Source organism: Microcebus murinus, chromosome 26 (assembly GCF_040939455.1).
Source record: "Microcebus murinus isolate Inina chromosome 26, M.murinus_Inina_mat1.0, whole genome shotgun sequence".
Lineage (NCBI taxonomy): Eukaryota > Metazoa > Chordata > Mammalia > Primates > Cheirogaleidae > Microcebus > Microcebus murinus.
Genome location: NC_134129.1, coordinates 4492354 through 4506646, shown reverse-complemented (window position 1 = coordinate 4506646; position 14293 = coordinate 4492354). Strand labels below are relative to the sequence as shown.

Genomic DNA, 14293 nt, shown 5'->3' with positions numbered 1-14293 from the left:
GGCAGCGGCGAGGCGCGGGAGGCGGAGGGGAGCGCGCGGCTCCGCCCTCGGGGCGGGGCTGCCCGGTCCGCGGGGGCCGGACGCCGGAGCGCCTGAAGCGCCGCGCCTGCTCGCGGTGGAAACTGAGGCACGGAGATGAGGCGACGGCCTTCCTGCTCTGCGTAGGGCCGAGGCCTGCAGCGCAGGTCTCCCGTCAGCCTGAGCTGCGCCTGCGGAACGCCTGACGTGAGGGGCAGAAGAGACGTTTCTCGAAGGAATTGATACCCTGGTTATAAAATGACGTCGGGGTGATTTCTGAGGAGGTTTGACACCCCAACGCTTGAGATAAGTGAAAACGAACCTTGTTTTAAAATGAAATATGGGCCGGGCGCGGTGGCTCACGCCTGTAATCCTAGCACTCTGGGAGGCCCGGGAGGATCGCTCGAGGTCAGGAGTTCGAGACCAGCCTGAGCAAGAGCGAGACCCCGTCTCTACTAAAAATACAAAGAAATTACCTGGACACCTAAAACTATATAGAAAAAATTAGCCGGGCATAGTGGCGCGTCCCTGTAGTCCTAACTGCTCAGAAGGCTGAGGCAGGAGGATCATTTGAGCCCAGGAGTTCTGAGGCTACGGTGAGCTATAATCTTGCCACTGCACTCCAGCCCCAAGTAACAGAGTACGATCGTGTCTCAAACAACAAAAAAAAGGAAAAGCTCAGTATTTCCCAGAAATACCTTTTCTCTGCCCAAAAGAAAGCAAAGAACAAGAAAAAATCTGATTGGCTTGGCTCTATGAACCTGAGTATCAAAGAGAAGAATCATTCATTTGTAAGATTTAGAAATCTTAGAACTTTTATTTATTTTTTCTTAAACCTCCCTTTCAAGAGGGAAAATGGGTTTGCCTTCATAACAGATTATCACTATAAATAACCACTTGTAGATATGTTGGAGATTTTGCTCCTTTTTTTTCATAGGCATGGTCTAGCTCTGTCGCCCAGGTTGGAGTGCAATGGCAGGATCATATGCAGCCTTGAACTCCTTGACTCAAGAATCCTCCTCCACAGCTGGGATTACAGGCATGAGCCACCCTGCTGGCTCCAATTTTGCCCATATGTACTCTTTGCTCTCATTTTCTTAATTGCAGCAGCCGTCATCTATAATGTATGAATCTGAATGGAGTAGAAACCTAAACAGATTGTTGAAAACCTTGTAGTTTATATTCAGGCATGTTAAATTATAGGCCAGGCGCAGGGGCTCACGCCTGTAATCCTAGCACTCTGGGAGGCCAAGGCGGGCAGATTGCTCAAGGTCAGGAGTTCAAAACCAGCCTGAGCAAGAGCGAGACCCAGTCTCTACTAAAAATAGAAAGAAATTAGTTGGCCAACTAAAAATATATAGAAAAATTAGCAGGCATGGTGGTGCATGCCTGTAGTCCCAGTTATTCAGGAGGCTGAGGCAGAAGGATGGCTTGAGCCCAGGAGTTTGAGGTTGCTGTGAGCTAGGCTGATGCCACGGCACTCTAGCTGGGGCAACAGAGTGAGACTCTGTCTCAAAATAAATAAATAAATAAAATAAAATTACAAGAGGTTATTGGTTTGGGCTGCACTTCTGCACTAGACCAATGAGACCAGACCAAAATGGAATACTCATACTGAAGGTTCATGCCACCAAGCTGAAACCAAGTTGTTTATCTGACATTACCAGCAATCAGAAGAGGGAGAGATAGCCAAATCCCCAAACAAGCTAGTTTTAACTGACATGATAAGAAAGTCCCCTCTGCTTTAACCTTTAAAAACAAGGAAAGTAACTTTGAGATGACCAATCACTTTTGTTCTCTGCTTCTGATTTTCTCTGCCCTTTCTGTCCATAAAGCCAACCGTCTTCACTCAGCTCATTAGAATAGTCATTCTACGGGGGGAAATGGGCACTTATTGAAACCTTAAAATCTGTACCCCCATAATATGCTGAAATAAAAAAAAAAAAAAAAAAGAATAGTCATTCTACTTTATGGAATGAGGTGTTGGCCAGTTCTAGAATTGCAAATAAAAGCTGATTGAGATCTTTAAATCTGTTGTCATTCTGTCTTTTGACAGTTCTGGCTACCAACAAAGGGACCTGAAGGACGCTGCTGATAACCCCAAGACCACTTGAGGAATAAACTTAGAAAAGGCACTGCAGACTGCTTTTTGAGGTCCTCATTCTTTCTCACAGAGCCCTAAGAGTTGTAAGTTCCTCTCTGGTTGGACTCTCCTCTTTTTACATTGAAGCATGTGATCTTTTTGGCTTTGTGCTGTGACGTTTTGGGGTTTACACTGGCTGTTTACAGTGGCTGTTTGTTTTTGGGGTTTTCTTTTTAGAGACCGAATCTTACTGTAGTCCAGGCTGGAGTGCAGTGGCTGTTCATAGGTGTGATCATCATGCACTACAACCTTGAACTCCTGGGTTCCAGCTGTAGTCCTGCCTCAGCCTCCCCATTAGCTGGGACTATAGGTGCTCTGCCACCATGACTGGCTTAAGAGCTGGTTTTAAAGGTACCTGTTAGTGGTTGTAGTAAATGGTTATTACTGTAAGGTTGTTAACTCTGGCTTTTGAAATTTACAGGAATTTGAGTTCTATCATCTTCCTTTTTTTTTTACTTAAACTTGAGTACGAAAAAAATCATTGGCTAAGTTGGTCAAGAGGATCTCAGAGCCAAAGCCACAGCTTGACTGGTGGGAACAGTTTAGACACTTAAGAGCTATTAGAGCACTGGCCACCAAAAAATAAGCTCTGATGTTAGGATAAGTTAGACACAATGGGGTAGCACCTGCCAGCCTCAAGAAAATGTCTGTGCAGTGAGGTACAATGTAAAAGCATTACACAACCCAACCCTGTGTTGTTTCCCTCTTGGCTTTTATCTTGCCTTCGAGAGACCCAGGATTCAGTGTAAACATGAGATCCTTAATTTCTAAAGAACTGAGTACTCCACCTTCTGGCTACACCTACCTTTTACTTGTGTACGTATTAGGCCCTAGAAGCTGCAAATACTTATCAAAATGGCAAAATCTTACTGAAGATAATTTAAAATTATGATGGCTATTGTGTGGAATGTTCCAGATAAATGACACTGTACTTTAAGGAATGCATTTAAAAATGAGGGCTTCTGAATTAGGCCCACCCAGGATGCCTACTGATGTGTAGAAACTTCTAAAAAGAGGTTGGGCGTGGTGGCTCATGCCTGTAATCCTAGCACTCTGAAAGGCCAAGGTGAGCGGATCATTCGAGGTCAGGAGTTCGAAACCAGCCTGAGCAAGAGCTGAGACCTCGTCTCTACTAAAAAATAGAAAGAAATTAATTGGCCAACTAAAAATATATAGAAAAAATTAGCCGGGCATGGTGGCACATGCCTGTAGTCCCAGCTACTCAGGAGGCTGAGGGAGAAGGATTGCTTGAGCCCAGGAGTTTGAGGTTGCTGTGAGCTATGGCACTCTAGCCGGGACAATAGAGTGAGACTCTGTCTCAAAAAAAAAGAAACTTCTAAAAAGAGACCAGAAATTTTTTATTGCCTTTTTAAAAAGGCTCTTTACAAAAGGTAAATTACAAACTTAAGTAACTAATTGATGGGACAAACTGAATCTACCAACCTTTTGGCTTCGGTACTGCCCCACCCCAATGACAAAAAGAGATGGAAAAGTGTTACAAAAGTTAGGCCCACAGGTCAGGCAGGTTTACTTCTTTTTCATAGCTATCCGTTCCAAGTGCAGACATAGAAAACGCTTTGTCTACCCTATTCGTCAATGGACTCCAGCCTGAACTCAGTGATACAGTTAAGAAACAGAAGCTAAATGAAAAGCCACCTATCTAACTAAATTGGTCTCCAGAGTATACCTTTCTGGCATTCAGCTGGTTGTTTTGAACAGGCTTCTGAATTTTCTCCTAGGCTCTGTGTACTTCCTTGTAAAATCTTCTAGTGAATAGGAGGCCGAGGCGGGCAGATCGCTCAAGGTTGGGAGTTTAAAACCAGCCTGTGCAAGAGCGAGACCCCGTCTCTACTAAAAATAGAAAGAAATTAATTGGCCAACTAAAAATATATAGAGAAAAAATTAGCTGGGCATAGTGGCGCATGCCTGTAGTCCCAGCTACTCAGGAGGCTGAGACAGAAGGATCACTTGAGCCCAGGAGTTTGAGGTTGCTGTGAGCTAGGCTGACGCCATGACACTCCAGCCTGGGCAACAAAGTGAGACTCTGTCTCAAAAAAAAAAAAAAAAAAATCTTCTAGTGAGTTCATAGGACTCTTGTTGCCTCAACATCCATTTTGAATGCTCCTTTGTGTCTCACCTACCACACCCAGACCTAACTCTACTCCAAATCAGGGCTCTTAGAGAGTGGCTACCTTGATAGGCTCATCAGGTCAGGCTTAGAGTTTGTAGCCACACGTCAGAGGGAAACCTCGAGACCAAATTAGAGGAAAATGCATCAAATTCACTTTTAGCAGAAATGGATGTTTTGTCTACCCAGAGGAGGTGTGGAGATATTCAGACCTAAATTTAGTCCATAGCCTATATAAAATTGACCTCTGCTAATAAGCAGCAAGGCCTCAGCTCTTTCTTAGAAAAAACTTGCATTTTTTTTTTCTGTGCCTTTGAGATGTAAAATTTCCACCTAAGAGTCACATCTTTGGAGGTATAACTTTAGAGTTGCCTAGCTAATAATTGCTTAGGAAAATAGAACAAGTAATTAAAAGATTGATAGTCTGAAAGGGGAAGAGAAACTATTTGGAAACTGGCAAATGAAAAATCTTAATGAAAGCTGTAAGATCTGCTGCTGTCTATATTTGTGAATGTCTATGTACATATGTGTATGTGATATTTTTCTACCTGTGGATAATGTTGCCAAAATATATAAGGACTATATTTAACTGGATTAAAGAAAAAATAAGCACATGTTTATATAAATTATCTCAGAAAAGTAGAAACTAACCCAATTGCCTTTTAGTTCATGTGACTTGGATTATCTTTGGTACATAAGCTAACTTTAAAATTGCTGATAAAATACAAATGGGAATGTCTTCAGAGTTGTCAGCATTGAATATTAATATTAATGTAATCCAGCCATGCATTTTTGCCTGGGTTTGCTAATCAGACAGATTTGTGTTCTGTTAGATGTTTAAGATTACAAAAGTATAAATCCAACCTAAGAGCAGAATGTACAAATAAAAATGAATTGATGAATGTCTCGAGCCATGTCAGTTGTGGGGGAAAACAGGGGGAGAGAGGGAAGAACCATGGCTAGCTTTTTAAGTTTCTTTGCTTCCGTAATATTTTTGATACTTGCGTGATTTGTCAACAAGAAAAGATAAGATGATGGCTAGCCTTGTTTTCTATGAGCAATTCAAACATGAGTGTAAAGAACTAGTAAATTAGGTGAATGTAAATAAAATAAATGTTCATAAATGGACTTTTCATAGTTTCAAAATTCATTTTCATTACTTGAAGTCTTAAAGTCATGTTATATTAAATTAAGTAATATATATTCATGAAATGTCTGAGTCATTACCAGGTAAGTTAAAATACTAAAACATTAATTGCTAAATATGTTTAAAGTATATATATCATGTTTCCCCGAAAATAAGACAGGGTCTTATATTTATTTTTCCTGAAGAAGACACCATAGGGCTTATTTTCAGGGGATGTGTTATTTTCCCCTCAAAGTCTCAGCTTGCAGCACGCACAGGATGGCCGGGACCTGACAGGGGAAGCTGACTTTGTTGGTGGGGCTGCCCGCACCTTTCCAGTCACCTCTAGGATAGTAGCTGTCACGGTGGGGCAGATGAGAAGGGCTGCTGTCTTCTTTACAGCTCCGTGACAAAATGCATGGGTTATGCAGATATGCTGCGTTGCCATGCCCATCACTAGGTTTTATTTTCGGGGTAGGGCTTCTATTGTGCAAATGCTTAGAAATCTTGCTAGGGCTTATTTTATGGGTGGGTCTTATTTTCGGGGAAACACGGTATTTTGGCATATTGCTTTTATATGGTGTAGAGAAGGGAAATATATTCAGATCTGTTAATAAACATGAAAAAATTATGAGGAAACATGTTTCTAAAAATTATGAAATGGGGCTCAGATAGGTGCTGTGACTTACGCTTATAATCACAGTACAATGCAAGAGGATTAATTGAGGTCAAGAGTTTAAGACCAGCCTGAGCAACATAGCAAGATCCCGTCTCTATAAAAAATAGAATGTAATTTACAGCAATTTGTTAAATTATACTTTTGTGACTGAAAATTGAAACATTTACATTTTTTTCCTACTTGACCCCTCCAGAATTCAGAAATATTCATCTAAATTAGCTGGGCAGGTGACTTGGGCCTGTAGTTCCTTAGAGAGGCTGAGGTATAAGGATTGCTTGAGCCCAGGAGTTTATGACTAGCCTAGGCGATATAGCAGGATGCCTTTTCAAAAAACAAACAAAAAAAGAGAAATATTCATGAATATTCTTACTTTTATGGAAGTAGTTATTTTCATAAGTTCAATAAGAATCTGCTCTCTTTGGAACAGGATAAAAGTGGAAATATTGATTATATTACTAAGCGTTTGGGATATCTAAGAATGTACACAGAATCTGTAAGTACTGCAGGCAATTCTGAAGTACGCTGTGATTTGGGTTCCTAGCCTCAAGAGGTTTTCGAAAATCCAATTTGAGCTTTTTTTCTTTTAAATACCTGTCAGTGTTTAATGTTTCTGTAACTGTTGATAAGGCTTACATCTAAATTTGATGGAGAATTCTTAATGGCACTGAAACAATTCTTTTCTTAGCCACATGGTATTCACTAGTACCATGAGGCTGGGACAGACTGGCTGTGGATACCATTTCTTGTCTTCAGCTGTGACTGTGCAGTATCAGCAGGAGCACTCTGTATCTTTTCCAGAAGCATGTCCCCTTGATAAACAATGTGCTCCAGACACGTGGCAGCTTCATGGTTTCCTTCTTCTAGCTTAGATAAACTAGCAGCCTGCCAAGCAGGCTAGTACTATTCTTCACTGTGTAAGGAATCTATCAGAACATCCATGTTTTTGTTGTTTTCTCCATCAGTACTGCAGAAAAGTTGGGCATATTATTCTGTAGTGTTAGCTGATTGGTCTTTGTTAATGGCTCTCTGAGTATTATTAAAAGAGGCAGGGGGACCACATTGCTGTAAGACTCCTTTGGCCTTATGAAACTGATCTGCACGCGAGTTCACCACATCTTGGAATTGTGTGAGCCAATCTGAGCTTTCTTATCAAAGGTTCTAGTAAAGCAAACTTTAAAAGAACCTATGTATTGAATCATTATTCTTGCTGCACTTATTTTAATCAGCTCAAGTTTGATGAGATTAAACTTATTTTGTAAACAAAAGTCTTACTCTGATTCTCTTTGGGAAAAATGCTGATGACAGTAGAGAGAAAAACTATGTTTCTGAAGAAAAACTATTAGATTGTAGCCCTGTTCATTGTTTTTCACTAGAACAGTAGCAGTGAAAATTAAGAGAAGAGGAAAAACTTGAAAGTTTTTTTTTTTTTTTTTTTTTTGAGACAGAGTCTCGCTTTGTTGCCCAGGCTAGAGTGAGTGCCATGGCGTCAGCCTAGCTCACAGCAACCTCAAACTCCTGGGCTCAAGCGATCCTCCTGCCTCAGCCTCCCGAGTAGCTGGGACTACAGGCATGCGCCACCATGCCCGGCTAATTTTTTCTATATATATTAGTTGGCCAATTAATTTCTTTCTATGTATAGTAGAGACAGGGGTCTCGCTCTTGCTCAGGGTGGTTTCGAACTCCTGACCTTGAGCAATCCACCCGCCTCAGCCTCCCAGAGTGCTAGGATTACAGGCGTGAGCCACCGCGCCCGGCCTGAGATTTTTTTTAAAAAAAATAAAATCAACAGAACTTGAGACTTGATTGAGGGAGTAGTATTTTATTTTATTCTTATTTGGAGTTGGGTGGGATAAATTGGAATGACTTTTCATCTCTGGTAAAGTTTAGAATGAATATAGATAAATTGGAATCAAACCATTTTGTGTTAAATTATCTTTGTGTTAAGCCAGAGAAGTCTGGCCTAGAACTGTTTATTTGAGATTTGTTAATATAAATGAAGCTACTGGTTTGGATGAGATTGCCTAGGACCATATTTAGAGCGAGAGGGGAGAAAGTCCTAGAAACCAGACTTGAAGTTCTTGAACATTTAATGCTCTGTTAAGGATAATGGACCTGTATGGAGAGAGAGGAGAAACAACAAAAGAGAAAAAAATTAAGAGAAGCTAACAAAATGTTCTGGAAGGAATGAAGGAGTATTCAAAAGTGTCGAGTCTTCACTAAGATCAATACTTAATTATCAAATGAGATGAAAATAGGAAAAAGTGTCTTGGATTTAGTGATTTGGGAAGGCTTTAGTAACTTTATTCATAATTGTTTGGGGTAGTAATAGCAGAGACCAGAATTAAGCAGAGGTGAGGAAATGAAGATGCAAGTGCAAAAAAAGTTTGATTTTGTAAGAGAAGAAAGGGATAACAAAGTATAGGTCAAAAGTGGGTTTTGTTTTGCTTTCTTTGGGTTAAATTTGGTGAGATTAGAACATGTTGAAGTGTTGTTGGGAAGAACTCAGATGATAAGGCCTGTGTAATCAGGAGAAAATAGCCATGATTGATGTGTGGGTTCCTAGAAAGGTGGAAGAGGATAGGCATTAAAGCTTAGTTCAGAGATTGGCTTTAAATAGGAGAGAGCTCTTCCACCTTTGCTATAAGAAATTAATCCTAAAACATGTACTTATTGTAATACTACATACAGAGGAGCACTGGCAGGTTGTGAGCTTTCTTCTCTGCCAGTTTCTCATGTAGGGCTAGTATAAATTGGTGGAAATACTCCAGATTTAGGGGACAATAAGAAGGCAGGAAAAAACCAATCTCCTCCCATCCCTAGGAAAGAATGTTCAGAAGAAGCCCACATAGCTCTGAAGAGCGCATTATTATGAGCTAGAAGAGGAGCTGGAAGGGGATAATTGTTCTGATTAGTAATAAATAAATGAAGGGATGCAATTCTTAGAGGTGAACATACTTTTCTTCTGATATGCAATGAAGTTGAGTTCATCTCAAAGGATCCCACCCCACAGCCTTCATTGCATTTGAAAGAAACTAAAAATCATGAACCATAGCTGTCAATAAGCCTAGGGTGGCAAAAGGAAAAGGAATTGAAGTCAGGTACCATAAAGAAATGGTGCCCATTTGTGTAACCTGTGATTAAGGTGCTATTCATCATCCAAGATTAAAGGAAGAAGTTTATTGGTTTGAGTAGATGCAAGAGAACTTCAGGAATTGAGGCTACCAGTTATTTCCAAGGAAAGACAAAGAGGTGCACTTTATCATCACTATCACTGCCTCATTCTTTTATCTGACAAGAATACACCCACTAGAGCTACAAAGTCAAAGATCGGTTTTTGCTGCAGTCATGTGTTTCTTAGGTTAGCTTTGTCAGTTGGCCTATATTCACTACTAACAAGTCCATGCCAACCAATTTTTATGTCTCTCCCACAAATTGTATTTGGCAAACTCTGTTTGGAAGGAATAAAATGTACTTTTTTGTGATTGACACATGACAGACCACTATTGCTCTAAATACTGCAACTTTTTCATTTGTTATAATTAGCTTGTTAAAATAGGTCTCTTGCAAAGAGAGTAGCTGATCAGTGATTTAAATGAAATATTCTGTCAAGAAATAGTAATTTCAATAAAAATAAAAGGATTACTTTATATAAGTAGCACTTTTTTTCCCATGGCAAATGTTTGAAATGAACAAGACTGGATATATGAACTGCATTCCTGAGGGAGCTCTCAGAATACAATATCACCATAGTTATGATAAGAAACTAATTTACTCCAGATAGATGAGATGGTAACAAAACTGAATTCTCTATAAAGGTTAAGTTGGTAGTACTATGTGAAGCTCATATTGAAGATATTCAGAAAGTGGAGTGATGGGCTATGGCATCTTCTGACTATATTTACAAAAACAAGGTGGTAGTTTTTTTTACTATCCAGCTACTAGGAAGTAGTCACCTCAACTAGTTTTTCCTAAGAGGGTAAAAGCTATGGGTGCAACCAGGGCCTAAGGCTCAGAGCACCAGCTGACACACACAAGATACAAAATAACCAAGAACCTTTTGGTAAAAGGCCATCATTCTGAATAATCATCTCTTTTAATTAGGTAATACATAAACATAGCACTAAAAAAACTCAAACCATGCAAAATTATATAGGGACACGTATATGTGCAGGTGCAAACCCACACACTACAGTTTCCTCTAACTTCCATCCTCTAGTCATCCAGTTCTCCTCAAAGACAGATACTTTTACCAGTTTCTTGAGTAGCCTTTTAGAGTTGTTCTGTGCATTGTTTCATCTCTTTTAAATGTTGACAAGTTTTCCACCTGCTGTGAAAGGATATTCTGGAGCCAGTGTGTTCCTAAATTGGGAGCAAAAGGAAAAGGAAGAATAATACACAAATGAGATCCTGTGTCACAAGAAACAAAAGGCAAAAGGCGTGAAAGAAAAGCTAACTCTGCTATGATATTTGGAAGAATAACTTCTCCCCTTCTTTAACATGACATAGTTGGGAAAAACATAAAACTCCAGAGTCCGGCACTTTGATAAAATCCTGGCTGTGTCACTGTCTAGCTATGTGACCTTGGTCGAATTATTTATCTCTCTGAGCTTTGTTTTCCTAACTTATAAAAATGGAGGTGATATTAACTACTACAGAGAGTTGTGAGATACCAGGTACATAGGAAGAACCTAATAAATGGTGACTATTATTATTTTCTTAGATACTGTTTAAAAGAAATGGTAATTGTTATATTTTTATCTGTTTTTTCCCTCTAATTCCACTTCAGTATTTACTGGTTTATAATCTATCCTGGTCCTAAAAGGATTTAAGGCAGATGACTTCCTAGGAAAATACATTTTTCTTTCTAAACAAATTCTATGGAAAAAGAAAACACCAGGCTGAAAAGTTAAGCTATAAGAAGTCTGTTGAGGCACATCCTGGGGTCTAGGGCAGAAATATACCCTCCTGATTGGAAGGACATCAGAGGAATGACAAGCATCACTGTAAAGTGCTTATTTCTTATGTACTATATTTATTATGTACCTTATTAGTTCCTCACTATATTTAAAAGTAGAAGCTGGGCATGGTGACATGTACTTGTAGTTCCAGCTACTCAGGAGGCTGAGGTGGGGAGGATTGATTGCTTGAGCCCAGGAGTTCCAGGCCAGCCTAGGCAACATAGCAGAAGCCTGGCTTCAAAAAAAATAACAAAAACAAACCCCTCAAAACTAGGCTCTGTATCATAATAAGATCTTTATATGATATATGAAGATATATGTATGTGTAAATATATATATATATATATACACACACACACACAGGTACATAGCATATACCTAAGCAGTTTTTTGCTCATAATCAGTATTCAATAAATGTTTGTAAAATTAAAATCAGTAGACTATTTTTATATATACACATGTGTTTATGTGTACAGGTTAAAGTACATGGAAGTTGTCCTAATGCCGGTTATAAATAACACTTCTATTTGGCCAAGAAGTAACAAAAGTGTAAAAAAAGCCAATGGTAAATTGATCATTGGATAGGACATTTTTCCAGTAAATAGAGAAACCTATACTTTTTAATAATCTTCATGTGTATTTTTAATTTCACTGCATTTGTAGGCTCCATTTGTAACATATACTTACTAGAGGTGGCTAGAAGTACATATATGGCATCTAATTTATATAAAGGCCACCTAAGCAGGTATAATACCATTATCATTTGTAGGGTACCCTGGGAAATGATTAACCCAGTATATAATTTCATTATGGGCCAGGTGTGGTGGCTCATGCCTATAATCCTAGCACTTTTGGGAGGCCAGCGCACAAGAATTGCTTGAGGCCACGAGTTCAATGCCAGCCTGGGCAATATAACTAGATCCCATCTCTACAAAAAAATGTTTTTAAACATTAGCCAGGCATGGTGGTGTGCATCCATAGTCCCAGCTAGTCAAGAGGCTTAGGCGGGATTATCACTTGAGCCCAAGAGTTCAAGGCTGCAGTGAGCTATGATTTTGCCACTGTATGACAGCCTGGACAACAGAGTAGGGCCTTGTCTCAAAAAATCATCATAATTCTATTATGATAACTTGTAGCTTCATTTATACAAATTATTCTACCTACTATTGTAATCATAAATTAATCTTCAAGATTTTAGAGGTGAAAAGGTTAACTGTACCCCATGAGGCCTGCCCTCTAGGTGTTTTTTTCTTCAAGTAAGGACATGGTATAGTTGAGAGTTAAAGCTATGATAAGAACTATTCCTAGAAAAATTCAAGAAAATACTTGCATTCCCCACCATCACCACTAGCTCCACTCCCATTCCATGCTATTTCTTACAACTTCATGGACATCTCCATGAGGTTCTAGGTGCTGAGCCATATTTCAGTGGTGTATCCTCTTCCCAGTGTGCTGTGGCCTTTTGGGCTATTCCTACACAGGTTTTTGTTGTTATTGGTATTCCATTCATTACCATTTCTGTTGGTGACCATGTTGGCTGACCATGAATCTGCCCTCATGCTTTATAAAGTCATGGAGTTAATTTAAGAGTCATCTATTCTGAGGATCATTATTTCTAGAAACATTTATGTATTTTTTGTGCCAGATACTGAGAAATATGTAAATGAAAGCAATCCCTACTTTCAAGGTTCTCACAGTCTATTAATAAGAAGGAAAATGGATGAGAAAATCAATTGCAGCACATTGCAATTACTGCTGTAATGAAGGGATATCAGAATACCATTAGCCTTCAAAAGAGGAACACTTTCACATTCTTAGTAAAGAGATTTGACTTCATAACTGAATCTTGAAAAAATGAATAAAAATAAGCAACATGAAGCAGGGACTGTTGTCCCAGTTAGAGGGAACAGTTTTTACAAAACCCCAGAGGTGGCAGGAGGGGGTGGAAAATAAAATTAAAGAAAGAAAGAAAGAATAAACAAACAAAACCCCAGAGGCATAAAAGGACCTGGAGAATTCATTGCACATGGTTTGTAGCAGGAATACTAACAATGGGAATTTTGGAAAGGCTGATAGATCATTAAAAAGCCTTATTCATGCATTTTGAGGAACTTGAACTTTATCTGGAAGAAGATAGGGTGCCCACTGAAATAAGAAAGTGATATAAACAGATTTACATTTAGAAATTCAACTCTGGCAATAGTTTGGAGGAGGAGGGACTATAAGAAGACAAGAGAACTGAGGTAGTAAGGGGACTAATACAACAATTCATAGGAGAAAAGAGCAGGGCCTGGACGATGAAAGCAAATTCCAGAGCTGCTTGGACCACTATGGAAATCCCACTACCCTGAAAAGGTCCTCTCTCAGTCTTATTGCACCCTTGGGCAGGGGCTCCCAGGTAAAGGTCAGACTGAAGCAGCTAATAGACGTGTCCAAAGTAAAGGCTTTAATCCATTTTTCATAAACTGGGGAAATACCTGATGAAAAATATAACTTGCTATGTCAGAGAATCATAAAATCTTTAGGACAGAAAAAATATTAAGGATTATTTAGCAATTCTAATCCAATGCTTGATCTCATTTATAATATTTCTGCTAAATAGAGATCCAGACTGCTGAATAATTCCAGTGGGAGCAATCTTATGTTTCCTAAGAAAACCCTCTCATATTTGCTCTAATTTAAAAAAGAAGAAGGAAAAAAAGAAAGTAGGGAACTTTTGTTTAATAAGACTTGCAAGACTTCATTTGCACTCCCTTCCTGCAATTCATCTCTCTATGGTGATATATAATTTATATGTAGGGCTGACTTTATGGATAGGTAAAAGGAAGCTATTCCCTAAGTAATGTTCTTTGTGGGGCCAGGAAACAAAGGTTTTCCTCCCTAGACTACCTCTCAACCCTAAGCCATCATAGAGTCTCAAGTCCCACTATTAGCATTTCTAAAGAATTAACACATTACATTAAGTCACACTAGGGTGTTAATGACATATCAGATAGATTTCATCCTGACATTGGGGACCCTGGGAAATTTGGAACCACTAGGAAAGGAAAGAGCACTAAAAGTGAAGAAGAAGGAGGCAACACTTAGGTAAGGTGAACCAGAGGTTCCCAGTGGTCCACAGACAGAGAGGCTTGGTTGACCTGGAATTTGAAGGTGTGAGAAGGACCTGGAGTTTGTTAAAATACTGTTTTCAGGACTCCTCCTTGTATTATTTTGTTTCAACAGGTTTGGGATGGACTTT

The 14293-nt window shown here is 39.4% G+C and overlaps 1 long non-coding RNA gene and 1 pseudogene across 1 annotated transcript; one reads left to right on the top strand and one right to left on the bottom strand.

The window, feature by feature from the left end:
* The first annotated feature begins 54 nt into the window (after positions 1-54).
* LOC142864744 (uncharacterized) lies at positions 55-3494 on the top strand. The gene is made up of 2 exons (XR_012915092.1): positions 55-614; positions 2075-3494. It is a non-coding gene; the product is annotated as an uncharacterized LOC142864744 (long non-coding RNA).
* A 3299-nt stretch (positions 3495-6793) lies between these two features.
* LOC105883040 (mediator of RNA polymerase II transcription subunit 21 pseudogene) lies at positions 6794-12584 on the bottom strand (annotated as a pseudogene).
* Positions 12585-14293: the final 1709 nt, after the last annotated feature.